This window comes from Sapajus apella, unplaced genomic scaffold (assembly GCF_009761245.1).
Source record: "Sapajus apella isolate SASKATOON/1434 unplaced genomic scaffold, GSC_monkey_1.0 scaffold43, whole genome shotgun sequence".
Lineage (NCBI taxonomy): Eukaryota > Metazoa > Chordata > Mammalia > Primates > Cebidae > Sapajus > Sapajus apella.
This window is the reverse complement of record NW_022436983.1, coordinates 20423100-20439103: the sequence shown is the minus strand read 5'-3', so window position 1 is coordinate 20439103 and position 16004 is coordinate 20423100. Positions and strand designations below refer to the sequence as shown.

General features: G+C 42.3%; 1 protein-coding gene across 1 annotated transcript in view; it reads left to right on the top strand.

Annotated features, from left to right (window-relative positions):
• The first annotated feature begins 5106 nt into the window (after nucleotides 1–5106).
• Nucleotides 5107–16004, top strand: part of WASF2 (WASP family member 2) — a 41219-nt gene continuing 30321 nt past the window's right edge. Inside the window, exon 1 of the mRNA XM_032301012.1 lies at nucleotides 5107–7104. The gene's annotated coding sequence lies outside the window, so the exon portion shown is untranslated. The remainder of the gene's footprint in view (nucleotides 7105–16004) is intronic.

Sequence of the window (16004 nt, the reverse complement as noted above, 5' to 3'; positions counted from 1 at the left end):
GTTTCACTCTTGTTACCCAGGCTGGAGTGCAATGGCGCGATCTCGGCCCACCGCAACCTCCGCCTCCTGGGTTCAGGCAATTCTCCTGCCCCAGCCTCCTGAGTCGCTGGGATTACAGGCATGCGCCACCATGCCCAGCCAATTTTTTGTATTTTTGGTAGAGACGGGTTTTCACCATGTTGACCAGGATGGTCTCGATCTCTTGACCTCGTGATCCACCCGCCTCGGCCTCCCAAAGTGCTGGGATTACAGGCTTGAGCCACCGCGCCCGGCCTTTTTTTTTTTTTTTTTAAGGAGATGGGATCTCAATATGTTGCCTAGGCCAGCCTCAAATTCCTGGCCTTAAGTGATCCTTCTGCCTTGGCCTCCCAAAGTGTTGAGATTACAGGTGTGAACCACCATGCCTGGCTCCATATATGTATTTATTTTATAGTTGTCATTTGTGTGCAAGATTTTCATCAGCTCTACCCATATTTATTGAGGAAAGAAATGAAGATGGGAGGGAGGGGAGGAGAAGGGAAGGGAACAGAAAAGAAGGGAGGGGGAGGCCGGGTGCAGTGGCTCATGCCTGTAATCCCAGCACTTTGGGAGGCTGAGGCTGGTGGATCACCTGATGTCGGGAGTTTGAGACCAGCCTGACCAACATGGAGAAACCCCATCTCTACTAAAAATACAAAATTAGCCGGATGTGGTGGCACATGCCTGTAATCTCGGCTACTCGGGAGACTGAGGCAGAAGAATCATTTGAACCTGGGAGGCAGAGGTTGCAGTGAGCTGAGATCTTGCCATTGCACTCCAGCCTGGGCAACAAGAGGTAAACTCCATCTCAAAAAAAAAAAAAAAAACATGGAAGGGGGAAAAAAGAAAGGCAGGCAGGTGGGTGGGTGGGTAGATGGGTGGGAGGAAAGTATTGAGGAGAGGAAAACAAGAAGACGGTTTGGGAGAGATTCAGGGTCTTATTAACATTTTGGATCAAGGGCCTGGACAGTTTAAAACACCCTGTATTTCTTTCAAGCTTTGGATATGTGCTAATTTTCATGACTTACCTTATTCTGACCTTCCTTAGCCTTTTTGGAAATTTCTCTCCCTTGGCTGATAACTATCATGTTTCTCTCTTTACATTAGGGAATAAGAGCTTTGAGGTACAAGAATGAGACGGTGGTGGCAGAGAGCTGATATTGGTCAGGGTGGTCTTGGTCTCTAATTTTTAACTTCTCTCTCTGCTCTGTCCCTGTCCCAGATTGGACCCCTGATGCCCTCCTGAGTTTGAGGGGTAAATGTAAATCTTGTCTCATGACCTGGTAAGATGCCAGGAATCTATTTCTAAAACAGAAGTTGAATTTGGGCTATTCACATTGGGTTATCGTCTCTCAGGAAACAGTGCTATAGGACTGGAGGTCTAGACACCATCTTTTTCCTTATCTTTATGAGAGCCAAAGCACAAGAACCCACTGTGGCTTCATTCATTTGATAAACTTTCCTTTTCTTTGAGACGCTGTCTGGCTTTGTCACAAGGTTGGAGTGCAGTGGTGCAATCTCGGCTCATTGCAACCTCTGACTCCCTGGTTCAAGCTGTTCTCCTGCCTCAGCCTCCTGAATAGCTGAGATTATAGGCACATGCCACCACGCCCAGCTAATTTTTGTATTTTTAGTAGAGACGGGGTTTTACCATGTTGGCCAGGATGGTCTCGATCTCCTGACCTTGTGATCTGCCCATCTTGGCCCTCAAAGTGCTTGGATTACAGGCTTGAGCTACTTCACCTGGCCTTTTTTTTTTTTTCTTGAGGTGGAGTCTCGCTCCGTCACCCATGCTGGAGTGCGGTGGCCTCATTTCAGCTCACTGCAACCTCTGCCTCCTGTGTTCAAGCGATTCTCCTGCCTCAGCCTCCTAAGTAGCTGGAACTACAGGCACATGCTACCATGCCTGGCTAATGTTTGTATTTTTTTTTTTTTTTTTTTGAGACGGAGTTTCGCTCTTATTACCCAGTCTGGAGTGCAATGGCACGATCTCGGCTCACCGCAACCTCCGCCTCCTGGGTTCAGGCAATTCTCCTGCCTCAGCCTCCTGAGTAGCTGGGATTACAGGCACGCACCACCATGCCCAGCTAATGTTTTTTTTTGTATTTTTAGTAGAGACGGGGTTTCACCATGTTGACCAGGATGGTCTCGATCTCTTGACCTCGTGATCCACCCGCCTCGGCCTCCCAAAGTGCTGGGATTACAGGCTTGAGCCACCGCGCCCGGCCTAATGTTTGTATTTTTAGTAGAGACGGGGCTTTACCATGTTGGCCAGGCTAGTCTTGAACTCTTTCCCTCAAGTGATTTGTTCTCTTTGGCCTCCCAAAGTGTTGGGATTACAGGTGTGAGCCCCTGCACCTGGCCTTTATTGAGCATTCTCTTGGTACCTAGCATGATGATAGACACTAGGATTAGAGATGACTCATAGCACCAGCCTCAGAGAACTCACAGTCTAGTGAGAGAGCAAGTAGAAAAACCACTCATTTTAATCCAGTGTGATGGTATAGACATGGACGAAGTGTTATGGACATTTAGAGAACCATTATAGCATGTGGAAGACAGGACACCAACTTCCTTTGGGGCAAGGCCCATCAAGAGGTGTTTCACTTGAGCTCAGACTTGGAAGACTTTATAGGTTGGTGGGGGTTGTGATGGGTGATCCAACTTAAGCAAAAGTATGGAGATAAGAACGAACATGGTACAGTGGGGAGCGATGGGAAGTGCTATAGGACTGCAAAGAAAGGTATATGTGTATGAGAATGTGACAGGAGATGAGACTGGAGCCATGTAAAGGGGCCATTTTGTGGATGACCTTTGTTTTTTTTTGAGATGAGGTCTCACTCTGTCACCCAAGCTAGAATGCAGTGGTGTGATCTTGGCACATTGCTACCTCCACCTCCCAGGTTCAAGCAATTCTCCTGCTTTAGCCTGCCAAACAGCTGGAACTACAGGCATGCGCCACCACGCCTGACTAATTTTAGTAGAGATGTGATTTCACCATATTGGCCAGGCTGGTTTCGAACTTGTGACCTCAAGAGATCCACCCACTTCAGCCTCCCAAAGTGCTGGGATTACAGGTGTTGAGCTACTGCGGCTGGCCAGTGGATAACCTTTTCTACTTTTCCTAGATAAAAGGGATTGTCAGTAGAAGTGTTTTCATTTATCCAATGTTTGGTGTTAGTGTTTTTCTTACTGTTGTCTTGAGTAACTGAGTTTTATCACTTTTTATTTCTTTGTTCTTTTTTTTTTTAAATAAGGCTGTGGATGATTTTTCTTTTTATAATACCCAAATTTGGAGCTTTCTTTTTATTCCTCAGGTGATTCTGCTTTGAGTGTGATCTAGTCAAACCCTACACTCAGGCATTGTGGAATGGATGATACATTGCTTTTAAGGCAGTTTAGAAGGAGGAGGATTTAAATGACCTTCAAAGACTAATGTCAAGCCCCCATGTCAGTGTCACTGCAATTCACGCATGCATGGAGAATGGGAAAGGAACTTAATTATGGAGGAGGGGAATCGTAATCCTGTTTGAATGGATAGTTGAAAGTCCTGGGCCCGCCCCTAAGGCTCAGAAAAGGACTTTTTTACATTTGCTGCCAAGAGGTCAGAGGGAGAGTCCACATAAATACCATCCTCCCTTGGGGTGTGTGAGCCAGTTTTATTCTTTTACTTCCACAGGTGCAGAATAGGTTCACCAAATAGTATTCTGATCTCCATTGAGCAGAATCTGGCATCAATATTGTCCTTCTCTAGAAAATCAATCCCTTTAAACCATGGAATGTGGCAATTTTAGGTCAGCAGGCATTTAAAGACACCTTTTTAACTTTCATGGGCTAGCCTAATAGGATATATTTTTTACAAAATGCCAGTGTTATCAAGATGAAACTTGAATCATTTAAATTTTGCTAAGGACTTAGTTTTAGCTACTGGTGTACCTTTTACCTGTGAAATTACTTCTTATTTTCTTTAAATGGTGCCGTCCCTCTGGAGAACTGTGATCATCATCAGGTATCAGGCTTCATTCCTTCAACTAACCTTTGGTAACTGTTTGGAATCCATTAGTGTTTGAGATGAGGGAGCCCACAGCAACCCGTGTTACTGTTACTATCTTTTCGGACCATAAAATAACTTTCCATAGTTAGGCTGAATGACTGCAGAAACTAGTGCCTTATGTAGTCAGGAGCTGCTGCAACATAGCTACAATCTGAACAACGAAAGGAATTAATCACAGCCAGCTTCATGCATTTCATTAATTTCTTTTGCCAAATGGTATCAGTGAGGCAGAGGTACACCTTTGGCTCATTAATACAAGGTCTGAACTGGAAAAATCTATTTCAGTGAAATCCTTGAGAACTGCTGAAAACACATGATATGTCTTAGTACTTTAAATAGAACTGTTCTAATTTGGAGGGAAATTGCTGTACAAACATGGCTCCAGTTGATACCTTCACAGCATATCTATTCATACCGCTCTTGTTACTTCTGAATTTTGGAAAAAGTTATGTGTTAATATAAATGTAATTTCATTTTTATAAATATATATTCGTATCTTAAAATAATACTCATTGATCGATTTTAGTAGGAGAGCTCCATCTTCTTAATTACTCATTTATGTAAGTTTCTTCCCTCCATCCTAGAAGACAGTCTACAGACTGTGCCAAAGCCCATTTTCAAGGCAGTTTATAGGGATTTAGTTATGCAATTTGTTTACTGTTGGTCACCAAGAAAGTAAAAATGGAAGAACCAGAAGGCCACTGAGGGAAAATATTATAAAAGCACACTCCAGGGGCTAGAGACGAGAGAGCAAGAAGAATCCTTGAGGGTGATCCCAGGGAGCTATGATTTTTAGTAACAGAATAGAAATTAGGTAATGGAAAGTTTAGGCTACTGTACCAAAGACATTTCTTCTTCTTTTTTTGTTTTGAGACAGGCTCTTACTCTGTCATCCAGGCTGGAGTATGCTGGCACAATCTTGGCTCACTGCACTCTCCAACTCCCAGGCTCAACCAACCTCAGCCTCTTGAGTAGCTGGGACTACAGGTGTGTGCCACCATGCCTGGCTAATTTTTGTGTTTTTTGTAGAGATGCGGTTTTGCCATGTGATCCTCCTGCCTCAAGTGATATACCTGCCTCAGCCTACCAAAGTGCTGGCTGGGATTTTAGGCGTTTCTTCTAACAGTTTGTCTTGGAGTTGTCTTTGCAAGTAAAGCTTTTGTGATTATTGGAATGCTATAGAAGTCATTAGGCTTCTTGTCCCACTAAAGCATTAGAATTTAAAACAGACCCTTTAACATGATTTATAGCAGACAAGAAATACCAGTTCAGTTTGGGCAGGTGGTATTTAATTGTCCCTCTTTACAATCCCTCTAAAATTGTTTGTGGGTGAAACAAAAATCCGTAAAGAACAGCTTTATATATATTTTGAAAGAGATATCAGTTTCTTGCATTTTTCTAAGTCAAAGGTTAATTTAAAATATTAATGCTGAAAAGATTAAGATATTAAATCTAGGCAAGAATACATGTACATATTGTAATTACTTCCTTTTAAAATTAAAGTAATTGGATTATATTTAATGAGCTATTTACATTTAATAATTAAAAAAGACTTACTTTTCAGTATTCCCTATATACAGAAAGATGGGAGAAATTTCACTTACGATATAATTATCTTAAATTGGGCTAAATAGGAAAAACAACTGTGCTTTTTAGAAAAAAGGGTCAGAAGAATATTATATTAAAATATACAAATTAGGAATTACCTATAGGAGTGTGTTTTGGTTCATTGTAAAAGAAGATGAAAGATCAAGTGCTTAAAAAAAAAAATCCCTGATGAGAAGATTTGATGAGCTGAACACAAAATGAAACTTAAAGTGATTCTCAGGGACCCTGTAGATAAAAGTAACCTGTCAGAAGTGACGGAACCCCTAATGCCTAGCTGTTTGAAAACAGGAGTTTGTTTGAAAAGCAGTAGCATCTGAACATGTTATCTGAGGCTGGCACTTTAAATAAGCCTGTGTTTATGTTGTTTAAAGGAAAGATGTGAAGCCTCAGAGCATCTGGCTAAAATTGGATGCAGAGAGGGAGAAAGCAGTGTGTTACACTCATTAACACCATTTCAGTTTTAGGGTAAATAGGAAGACTTTCATGTGTTAGCATGCAGTCTTTTTTCCATGAGAAAGAAACTAGTCTTTTGGTGGGACTTCTATATAAAGATAAGAAGTTTGGGCATATTTGTCTAACTAACTTCTTAGTTTGAGTGTTTTGTGGAGAGTTAGTGTGGTGTGATGGAAAGAACATGAACTTCAGACACAGTTGGACCTGGGTTTGAAAGCTGTCTGTGTGACTTTCATAAAGTTATGAATCACTCTGGGTTTTGGTTTTCTCATCTGTAAAATGAAAATATACTACTTAACTTGGAAATTTGTTTGGAGGATTAGAAATATTCAAGAAGGTGTGAATAAATATCTGGCACATTTCAGGAATTTAACAAGTATTTATTGAACAGACACTGTAGGATGAAAAGAAATTTTAAGAATCCTACTTTGTCTCCAGATAGTGGCTGTTGCTACTACTACTTTCTGTTAGGTTTAAAGATATTTTGTTTTTCAATTCCTGTATTCAAAGAGTTGTATACCCCAAAAATCTGTGCTATAAAATAGAATGTAGTGACTGCTATAAGAGAGGTTCAGCATACCTCATTGGCACTTGGAGAGAGGAAAATGACTTCAGACTAGAAGAGTCAGGGAAGGAGTCTTAGAAGTGGTGACATTCACCCCAGGCTTTTAAGATAAAAGGATTGTTTGTGTGTTTTTATATAGAAATACCACAATCTAGATAATAGTCTCTTGGAGAATGTTTTGCCTTCAAAGTAAAGTGAAAATATTGGATTGACCCTTGACTGTGATTTGGAAGACTGATGCCCTTTGTTGTAATCCTTAAAATTGTTATAATGTAAGCAGAGGCCATCCATCTTTTTCAGTATTTGTCTCCATATTCCTGAAGAGCCTGTCTCAGAAGGCAAGAGGTCCACCTCCTTGGCCTCCACTGAAACCAAATAAAAGAGGACCATTTAGGAACACCTTTAGGTAATGCTCATTGTTGCTTAATTTGACCTGCTCTCTTTAGATTATTCCATTACTAGGAGGGAGGTCCATATAAACTCATCATTCCTTCGAGTTAATAATAATGAGAGCCCTCAGTTACTGAGTACCTACTGGATGCTGGGTAACCCTCTGGAATGCTTACATATGTTATTACATCTTATCCTTGGAACTATCCTAGGTTGGCCATGGTGGTTTATGCCTGTAATCCCAGCAACTTTGGGAGGCTGAGGTGGGAAGATCACTTGAGCCCAGGAGTTTGAAACCGGCCAGGGCAACATAGCAAGACCCTGTTCCTACAAAAACTGAAACATTAGCTGGGCATGGTGCTGCATGCTTCTAACCCCAGCTACTTTGGAGGCTGAGGTGGGAGGATTGCTTGAGCCCAGGAGACTTGAGGCTGCATGAGCCACACTCATATCACTGCACTCCAGCCTGGGTGACTGAGCCAGACCCTGTCTCAAAAAAATAACAACTGTAGTATTAGTGGTTTGTATTTTCCCCATTTTTCGGATGATGCTCGGAGGGATGGACTACCCTAAGGTCATATAGCTAGTGACTCAAGGAATCCTTGCTTTCTTTGTCTGAATATCCTTCTGGGTTTACCGAGCTATACTGATTGATTGATTGATTGATTGATTGATTTTTAATTTTTCTTATCTTATTCTCTGCTTTTGGCATTGAAGGAATATGTATTTATTTTTTGAGATGGAGTTTCACTTTTGTTGCCCAAGATGGAGTGCAATGGCATGGTCTCGACTCACTGCAACCTCCGCCTCCTGGGTTCAAGCCATTCTCCTGCCTTGGCCTCCCGAGTAGCTGGGATCATAGGTGCCCGCCACCATGCCCGGCTAGTTTTTGTGTTTTATTAGAGATGGGGTTTCACCTTCTTGGTCAGGCTGGTCTCCAACTCCTGACCTCAGGTGATTTGCCCACCTCAGCCTCCCAAAGTGTTGGGATTACAGATGTGAGCCACTGTGCCTGGCCTTTCTTTTTTCTTCTTCTTCTTTTTAAAAGAGCAAGTGTCTTGCTGTGTTGTGCCCAGACTGGATTCTCACTCCTGGGCTCAATTGATCCTTTTACCTCAGCTTCCCAAGTAGCTGGGACCACAGGTGCATGCTATCACACCTGGCTAATTTTTTATTTACTTATTTATTTGTATAGAGACAGGGTCCTACTCTATTGCCCAGGCTGGAGTTCAGTGACCCAATCATAGCTCCCTGCAGGCTCGACTTTCTGGGCTCAGGCAATCCTCCCACCTCAGCCTCTAGAGTAGCTGGAACTACAGGCTCTCAGCACCATGCCTGGCTATTGTTTTGTTTTGTTTTGTTTTGTTTTGTTTTGTTTTGTTTTGTTTTGAGACAGAGTCTTGCTCTGTCACCCAGGCTGGAGTGCAGAGGCGCAATCTCGGCTCACTGCAATTTCCACCTCCCAGGTTCAAGCGATTCTCCTGCCTCAGCCTCCTGAGTAGCTGGGATTTACAGGCACATGCTATCACACTCACCTGATTTTTGTATTTTTAGTAGAGACAGGGTTTCATCATGTTGGTCAGGCTGGTCTCAAACTCCTGAATCATGGTCTGCCCGTCTTGGCCTCCCAAAGTGCTGGGATTACAGGTGTGAGCCATTGCACCCCGCCCTCTGGCTAATTTTTTCTGTTTTTTTTTTCAGTAGAGACGAGGTTTCTCCATGTTACCCAGGCTGGTCTCAAACTCCTGGGCTCAAGCAGTCTGCCCATCTCAGCCTCCCAGAGTGCTGGGATTGTAGGCATGAGCCACCATGCCTGGCCTATTTTTATTTTTAATTTTTAACTTTTGTAAGTACATAGTAGTTGTATATATTTATGGGATCCAGCATATTTTAAAATTTTTTTGTAAAGATAGGGTCTTCCTATGTTGCCCAGGCTGGTTATATTGATTGTTTATTTATTTTATTTACTATTTTTTGTTTTAGAGCTGAAGTCTCACTTTGTTGCCCAGGCTGAAGTGCAATGGAACACTCAGTTATGGCTTGAACTCCTGGGCTTAAGGGATCCTCTTGCCTCAGCCTCCTGAGGAGCTGGGACTACAAGTGCACACCACTGAACTCAGCTGAGTTTTTCATTGTTTATAGAGACAAGGCCTTGTCATTTTGCCCAGGCTCGTCTCAATCTCCTGAGCTCAAGGGATCCTCCCACCTTGGCCTCCCAAAGTGCTGGGATTACAGTCATGAGCCACCACTCCCAGACAGTATGTATTTGTACATCCAGACATACATAAACATAGAAAAGGGGCTGGGGGGGGTGGCTCACTCCTGTAATCCTAGCATTTTGGGAGGCTGAGGTGGGCAGATCACTTGAGCTCAGGAGTTCGAGACCTGCCTGGCTGACATGGCGAAACCTCATCTATACCAAAAATACAAAAAATTAGCTGGGCGTGGTGGCACGTGCCTGTGGTCCCAGCTACTCAGGAGACTAAGGTGAGAGGATAGCTGGAGCTCAGGAAGGGGAGGTTGCAGTGAGCTGAGATCACGCCACTTCACTCCAGCCTGGGTGACAGAGTGAGAACCCCATATCAAAAAAAAAAAAAGAGGGTTATGATCTCCATCATGGTCCATTATTGACTGAAACATTGTTATGTAGTACATAACTGTATTCTCTTGTAAGTCCGAGTTGTAGAATGCATTTTAGGGTTAGAGAGATTTTTTCTTTTTTTTTGAGACAGTCTCGCTCTATTGCCAAATTGCAGTGCAGTGGCATGATCTCTGCTCACTGCAACCTCCGCCTCCCAGGTTCAAGTGATTCTTCTGCCTCAGCCTCCCGAGTAGCTGGGACTACAGGTGTGCGCCACCACACCCGGCTAATTTTTGTATTTTTTAGTAGAGACAAGGTTTCACCATTTTGCCAGGATGTCTCAATCTCTTGACCTTGTAATCTACCTTGGCCTCCCAAAGTGCTGGAATTACAGGCATGAGCCACCACACCCGGCCGGTTAGAGAGATTTTTTTTAAAGACCACCCTGTCCACCTTCTGAGGCTGGAGGATTTTTTGAGCTCAGAAGTTCATGGCTTCAGTGCATTATGATTGTGCCTATGAAGGGCCACTAAATTTCAGCCAGGTAACATGGTGAGACCTTGTCTCTAGAATAATATGTTTATATTTTATTGACTCTGAGGTGTACATTTTTTTCCTCACATTTTAACATCGCTCTCTCGACACCCAGGCTAGAGTGCAGTGGTGCAATCACTGCTCACTGCAGCTTTGATCTCCTGGGCTAAAACGATCCTTCCATATCAGCCTCCTGAGTAGCTGGGACTACAGGTGTGCATCACCACATTCAGCTAATTTTTGTATTTTTTGTAGAGATGGGATTTCTCCACATTGCCCAGACTGATCTCAAAAGCCTGAGTTCAAGTGATTCACTCGCCTTGCCTCCCAAAGTGCTTGGATTACAGGCATGAGCCACCATACCCACTCCATTTTAACATCTCTTGAATTATAATGCCTCTAAAAATAAGTGGCATCTTAGATTTGATGAAATAGGGTAGAAATCCACTGGAATTGTGAATTTTCCATAAATACTGTGGTAAAGCTCAGGACTTCTGTTTATCATATTAGCTCTCCTTGAAAAACCTTCCCCTCTGTTTTTCACATTCACTTCTACCCAGTTCAGATCTTGGGTTTGGGGTCTTTGTTTGTTTTTTTGAGACAGTCTCACTGTGTCTCAAAGGCTGCAGTGCAGTGGTGCAGATATTGGCTTATTGCAGCTTCAACCTCCTGGATTAAAGTAATTCTCCTGCCTCAGCTTCTCAAGCAGATGGGACTACAGGTGTGTACCACCACACCTGGCTGATTCTTAAATTTTTTTGTAGAGACAGGGTCTTATCATGTCACCTCGGCTAATCTCGAACTCCTGGACTCAAGCAATCCTCCAATTTGGCCTTCCAAAGTGCTGGGATTACAGGCATAAACCACTGCACCCAGCCCCAGTTTAGATCTTTAAGGTTCCAGAGAGTCTGTTCAGTCCCTTCAGTTCACAGTGATCTTTTCATCCTTTCTATTGTCATCGTTGAGTACATCATTCATTTGATAATTGAACTACTATTTATTTGCTATATTGTTACTTAACTGTGGTTTTATCTGTCTCCTCAACTAAATTATAAGCTCCTGGAGTCAAGAAAGAGATTTTATACTTCCTTGTATCTTTTAGTGTCTTCTTGATAAATATTCAGTGATTGATAAGAGTGCTATAATTAGTAGTTAACCATTAATACAACCTGCAGCTTATTAAGACAGTATTGTAAAATGGTTAAAAGAACCATATATAGAACATTTAGAACAGTGCAAGTGCTAGGTAGATGTTAATCATTCTGCTACTACTACCACCACCACCACTACCATTAAACTACTATTATTCCTACTGTTATTTTAATTATTTTGTGCCAGGCACTGGGCTAAACATTTTATACACGCACTATTTCATTTTTTTCACAATGGCTTTACAAACTAGGGGTCATAATAATTTAACACGCTAGGAAATAGACTGAGAGATCAGACTGCTTGCTAAGGTTCCAGAGCTAAAATGTGGCAATGGTAAAGTGAAGCCCACACCTATGTCTCTTAATGTTCATGCTCTTGCCCTGCCCACTGCTTACCAGATTTTTAGGCTTTGGCAACTTCAAAGTAAACTGAGGTTCGAAAGGAAAGAACAGATACTTATTTTTCCCACTGCTCAAGGACTTTTGCTTGTAAGTCTCATGCTTTGAGTGCTGACTAGACCTTGTGAGAGAAAGTAAAGGTACAGCTGCCCTTTGCTGCGACTTTTAGTCAGTTGCAGGTGGCTTGGCCATTACTGACAGATGTATGTGTGATACTTTTTCGGGAATTCTAGTTAAAACTGGCTATTGGATAGTTCATACGGAATTACATGGCAGTTTGCTCCATAATTCCATTCCCTGTCTCACATGCAGTTGTGATTGCCTGGTCTCTCTTCTCACTTAAGTTGGTGTATTAATAGTCACATCTCAGGACTGTGGCTTCTGCCTTCTCCATGACCACACGGTGTGTTTGTGTATTGCCCTGAAGTGTCAGCAAAACATTTTGCTGAATTTTCTTTTTGTTGTTGCTCTGCAGCCTTCTTTTCCCTGGCCTTTTTCAGTTGTGTAAAGTTGGCTTCTTTCTTGGTCTTTCCATCCCAGAGAGGATGCAGTTACTGCAGAGAGAAGCTTGCAATAAGAAGTAAGGCATCATAAAAATTAAAACAAATGGTTAGACAGCTAGCCAGATGAATTGAGACTTACTGCCTGATGGGCAATTCAGCTCTTATTGTCTCCTTCCTCTTCCATTTTTAAACCTGTCACTGTAACTAATCCACCAGTGGGTACTCTAGTACCTTGTACAAAGGAAGTTTAGCCTACAGTACTCAATGCTACTTGCAAGAGCCAGGATTGAAAGGTTACAGTCAAGCTCCATCTTCCCCATCCCAGAGTATGATAGTAAAATGGGGTTAGAAAAACCTTATGTAAAAACCAGCTGTGTATTGGACTTTTGGCTGTTTGTTTGGGAGAATATGTGCCCAGGTTTGGGTTCTTCCAAGTACTTGGAGAGGAATGCATTTTTGTATCTATTCTCTTATCTCAAATTTCTGGGTACCACCAACTGTAAAGCACTCTCTTTTGTCATTAGCTATAAATGTAAAAAGAAGTGTTTGAATGTGAACAGTATTTTATTGGGGCTTGTGTGAGTTATTGACATATTTCTAGTAATCTAGTGAACTGATTTGTTGAGGTTTGATACTATACTTTTTTTTGTTTTGTGTGTGGGTGTTTATTTTTTCAGAGCAGCTTGGTTGTTTTTCATGTTAAACTCCTGTGTAAATTTAATGTTCAGTTGATCACAATGGCTGAAAGAAATCGAGTATCTTATAGGGGTAAAGGGTAAGATTTCTCCATTTATGAGTATAATTATTCATAATCTATATTTATCCAATCTCAGTAAAAGCCCATTTAGATAGGTAGTTTGAAGTATTTCAAACCATACAATTTTGAGAATATGGGTTTTGCTAGAAATTGGCATTTGACTGAGAAAGTAAAATGAACTTTGTAACTGAAAGTGATCAGTGACCACATTGTAGATCCCATGTAAATAGGTGGATCCATAACAGAGAATTGGGCCAAGATGGAGATACAAGAAATACTTTATGCGGGTAAATCTTTTCATCAGAGTTAAGAATACTTTGCCTGCAAAATCAGTTTTATATAGGATCTTTCAAGCATTTTTTAGTGTAGTTTACAGCTGGACTAGAGGGATGAATTGAAATTTTATCCCGGATTGCCAGTCATCATTAGACTAAGAGCTACAATCCAGGTTTCCAACTCAATTTAAATGTATTTTCTTTTGGATAACCAGATGGATCCTACTAAAAGGAGAGTCTAATTTTGGCCATTTAGAAGACAGTTTTCTATGAAAAAGTTGATACTAGAAGAAACCAATTTTGAAGGTTAAAGAGATTCCCCCAATTTTAGTTTTAAGAACAAAACTATGATTAGACCCTGAAGTGTAAAAAGGTAAGAACAAAATGTTCTGTTGCCCCCAAAGATAATAAAAAGTTATGGAATTACCAGGTGTGAATGGTCCTTCATGGATGTACCTTGTGCTCAAGGAGTAAGATACTGGATTTTAGAAGTTCTTTCTCCTCAGCTACTGTCTTAAAGCCATATCAAGACAAGAAAGATCCCTACATTGATTGGATGTAGGCACAGAATTGGTGTGTCATTCCTTTATGAAATTGGAAATATCTCCTGCTTTTATATCACAAGTAAGCTCTTTTTCTCAGTTTTCCCAGTCAAATACTTTGTGTCTACCGCAGGAGTTCCACTTCTGTCCTACTAACTCCTTTGGACATTGTTTTAGTGACCTTGTGCTTGGAGAGAGCGTGGTTATATTTGTTAGTTCAGCCCCACCCTGTATTTCAACAGGAAGTGGGTGGGTGCCTAAGCCTATAATGAAGCATTCTTCCTTGTAGTTGCTGCATGGTAATGAGGACTGCTATATGCAACAGTAAATTCATACCTTAAACATTTTAATATACAGACTTAACTTACAGTAAGACCATGTATTGTCTATCATTTTGAAGTCAAATGACTATTCGACTTAACAGCTGAAAGTCTTGAACCTGGTGAAATGCATCCTTTTTTTCTTCTTCTTCTTTTTGAGACAAAGAAGACTTTTTGAGTCTTGCTGTCATTCACGCTGGAGTGCAGTGGCGTGAACATAGCTCTCTGCAACCTCCAAGGCTCGAGCAATCCTCCTGCCTCAGTCCCCTGAGTAGCTGGGACTACAGCTTCGTGCCACCACACGCAGCTAATCTTTTTTAGTAGAGATGAGGTCTGGCTATGTTTCCCAGGCTGGTTTCAAATTCCTGGGCTCAAGCAGTCCTCCTGTCTCAACCTCCCAAAGTATTAGGATTACAGGTGTGAGCCACCACACCCAGCCATAGTCTTTAACATAAAGAAATGTATCTCTTGAAAGAGGAAACCACAAAGTAAACCTCTACTCATATGTCCCCATCCAAAGTGCTGTTAACTATAGAACAGTGGGAAACGCTGAAGTGAAAGCAGAAGTCCTAATTGCCACACATGCAACATCCCCACGTGTTCCATCCCCTGCTACTGCTGATCAGCATTTTGGGGGTATCTTTCAAAGAGGAACTGCCTTGAGAAGCATTTCTGTTGTGATGGTTATTGCTATAGCTCAAATATGCTTGCTTTTTGGATGTGACCATAGAAATCTGCAGGTGTTATCAGTGACCTTGGCTCAAAATGCAGCATTGTTTATTTGTCATGAACAGCTAGTAATAAACATAGCCAGAATGAGCAGTCATCTGTCTTCTCTCCTGGTATGGAATTCAGAGTGTAGGGCACAGATGAGTGCATCCTCCCTTCTCTCACAGATATCCCTCCCTTTGTATTTTCTTCCACTCTCCAACTCCCACCTCACCCCACCCCACCCCACCCCACCCCACCCTACCCCAGGCTGTTGGGAGCAGAATCATGAGAGTTCAGAAAGTAGGGTAGATATTGGAGTCCCTGTTGCCCAAACTGGAGCACAGTGGCACAATCACAGCTCACTGCAGCCTCAACCTTCTGGGTTCAAGTGATCCTTTCACCTCAGCTTCCCTAGTAGCTGAGCCTATAGGCATACACCAGCACATACCCAGCTAATTTTTAAATTTTTTTGCAGAGACAGGGTCTCACTTTGTTGCCCAGGCTGGTCTTCAACTTCTGAGCTCAAGCAAACTTCCAGCCTCAGCTCCCAAAGTGTTGGGATTACAGGTGTGAGCCATTGTCCCTGGCCCCAGAGTCTGTTTTTAACTTTATACTGACCAGATGTGATACGTAAAAATACTCCATGGTAACTTCAAATATACAGACTTGAACAATCTCACTGTTTGAGGGGACCTTAAAGGGCCTCATCCAGCTTCCATTTCTTTTTTTTTTTTTTTTTGAGACGGAGTCTTGCTCTGTCACCAGGCTGGAGTGCAATGACGCAATCTCGGCTCACTGCAGCCTCCACCTCCTGGGTTCAAGCGATTCTTCCGCCTCAGCCTCCCGAGAAGCTAGGACCACAGGCGTGTGCCACGACGCCCAGCTAATTTTTTTGTATTTTTAGTAGAGACAGGGTTTCAACGTGTTGGCCAGGATGGTCTCGATCTCTTGACCTCATGATCTGCCCGCCGTGGCCTCCCAAAGTGCTGGGATTACAGGCGTGAGCCACCGTACCCGGCCTCCAGTTTCCATTTCAAAGTGTGAATACTATCATGGCACTAACAGTCCAAACTGGTCAGTATACTGCCGGGCCACGGCTAGGAAGGCCTGGCAGTCTTATGAGTCTGGCCTGGATGTCTGAAA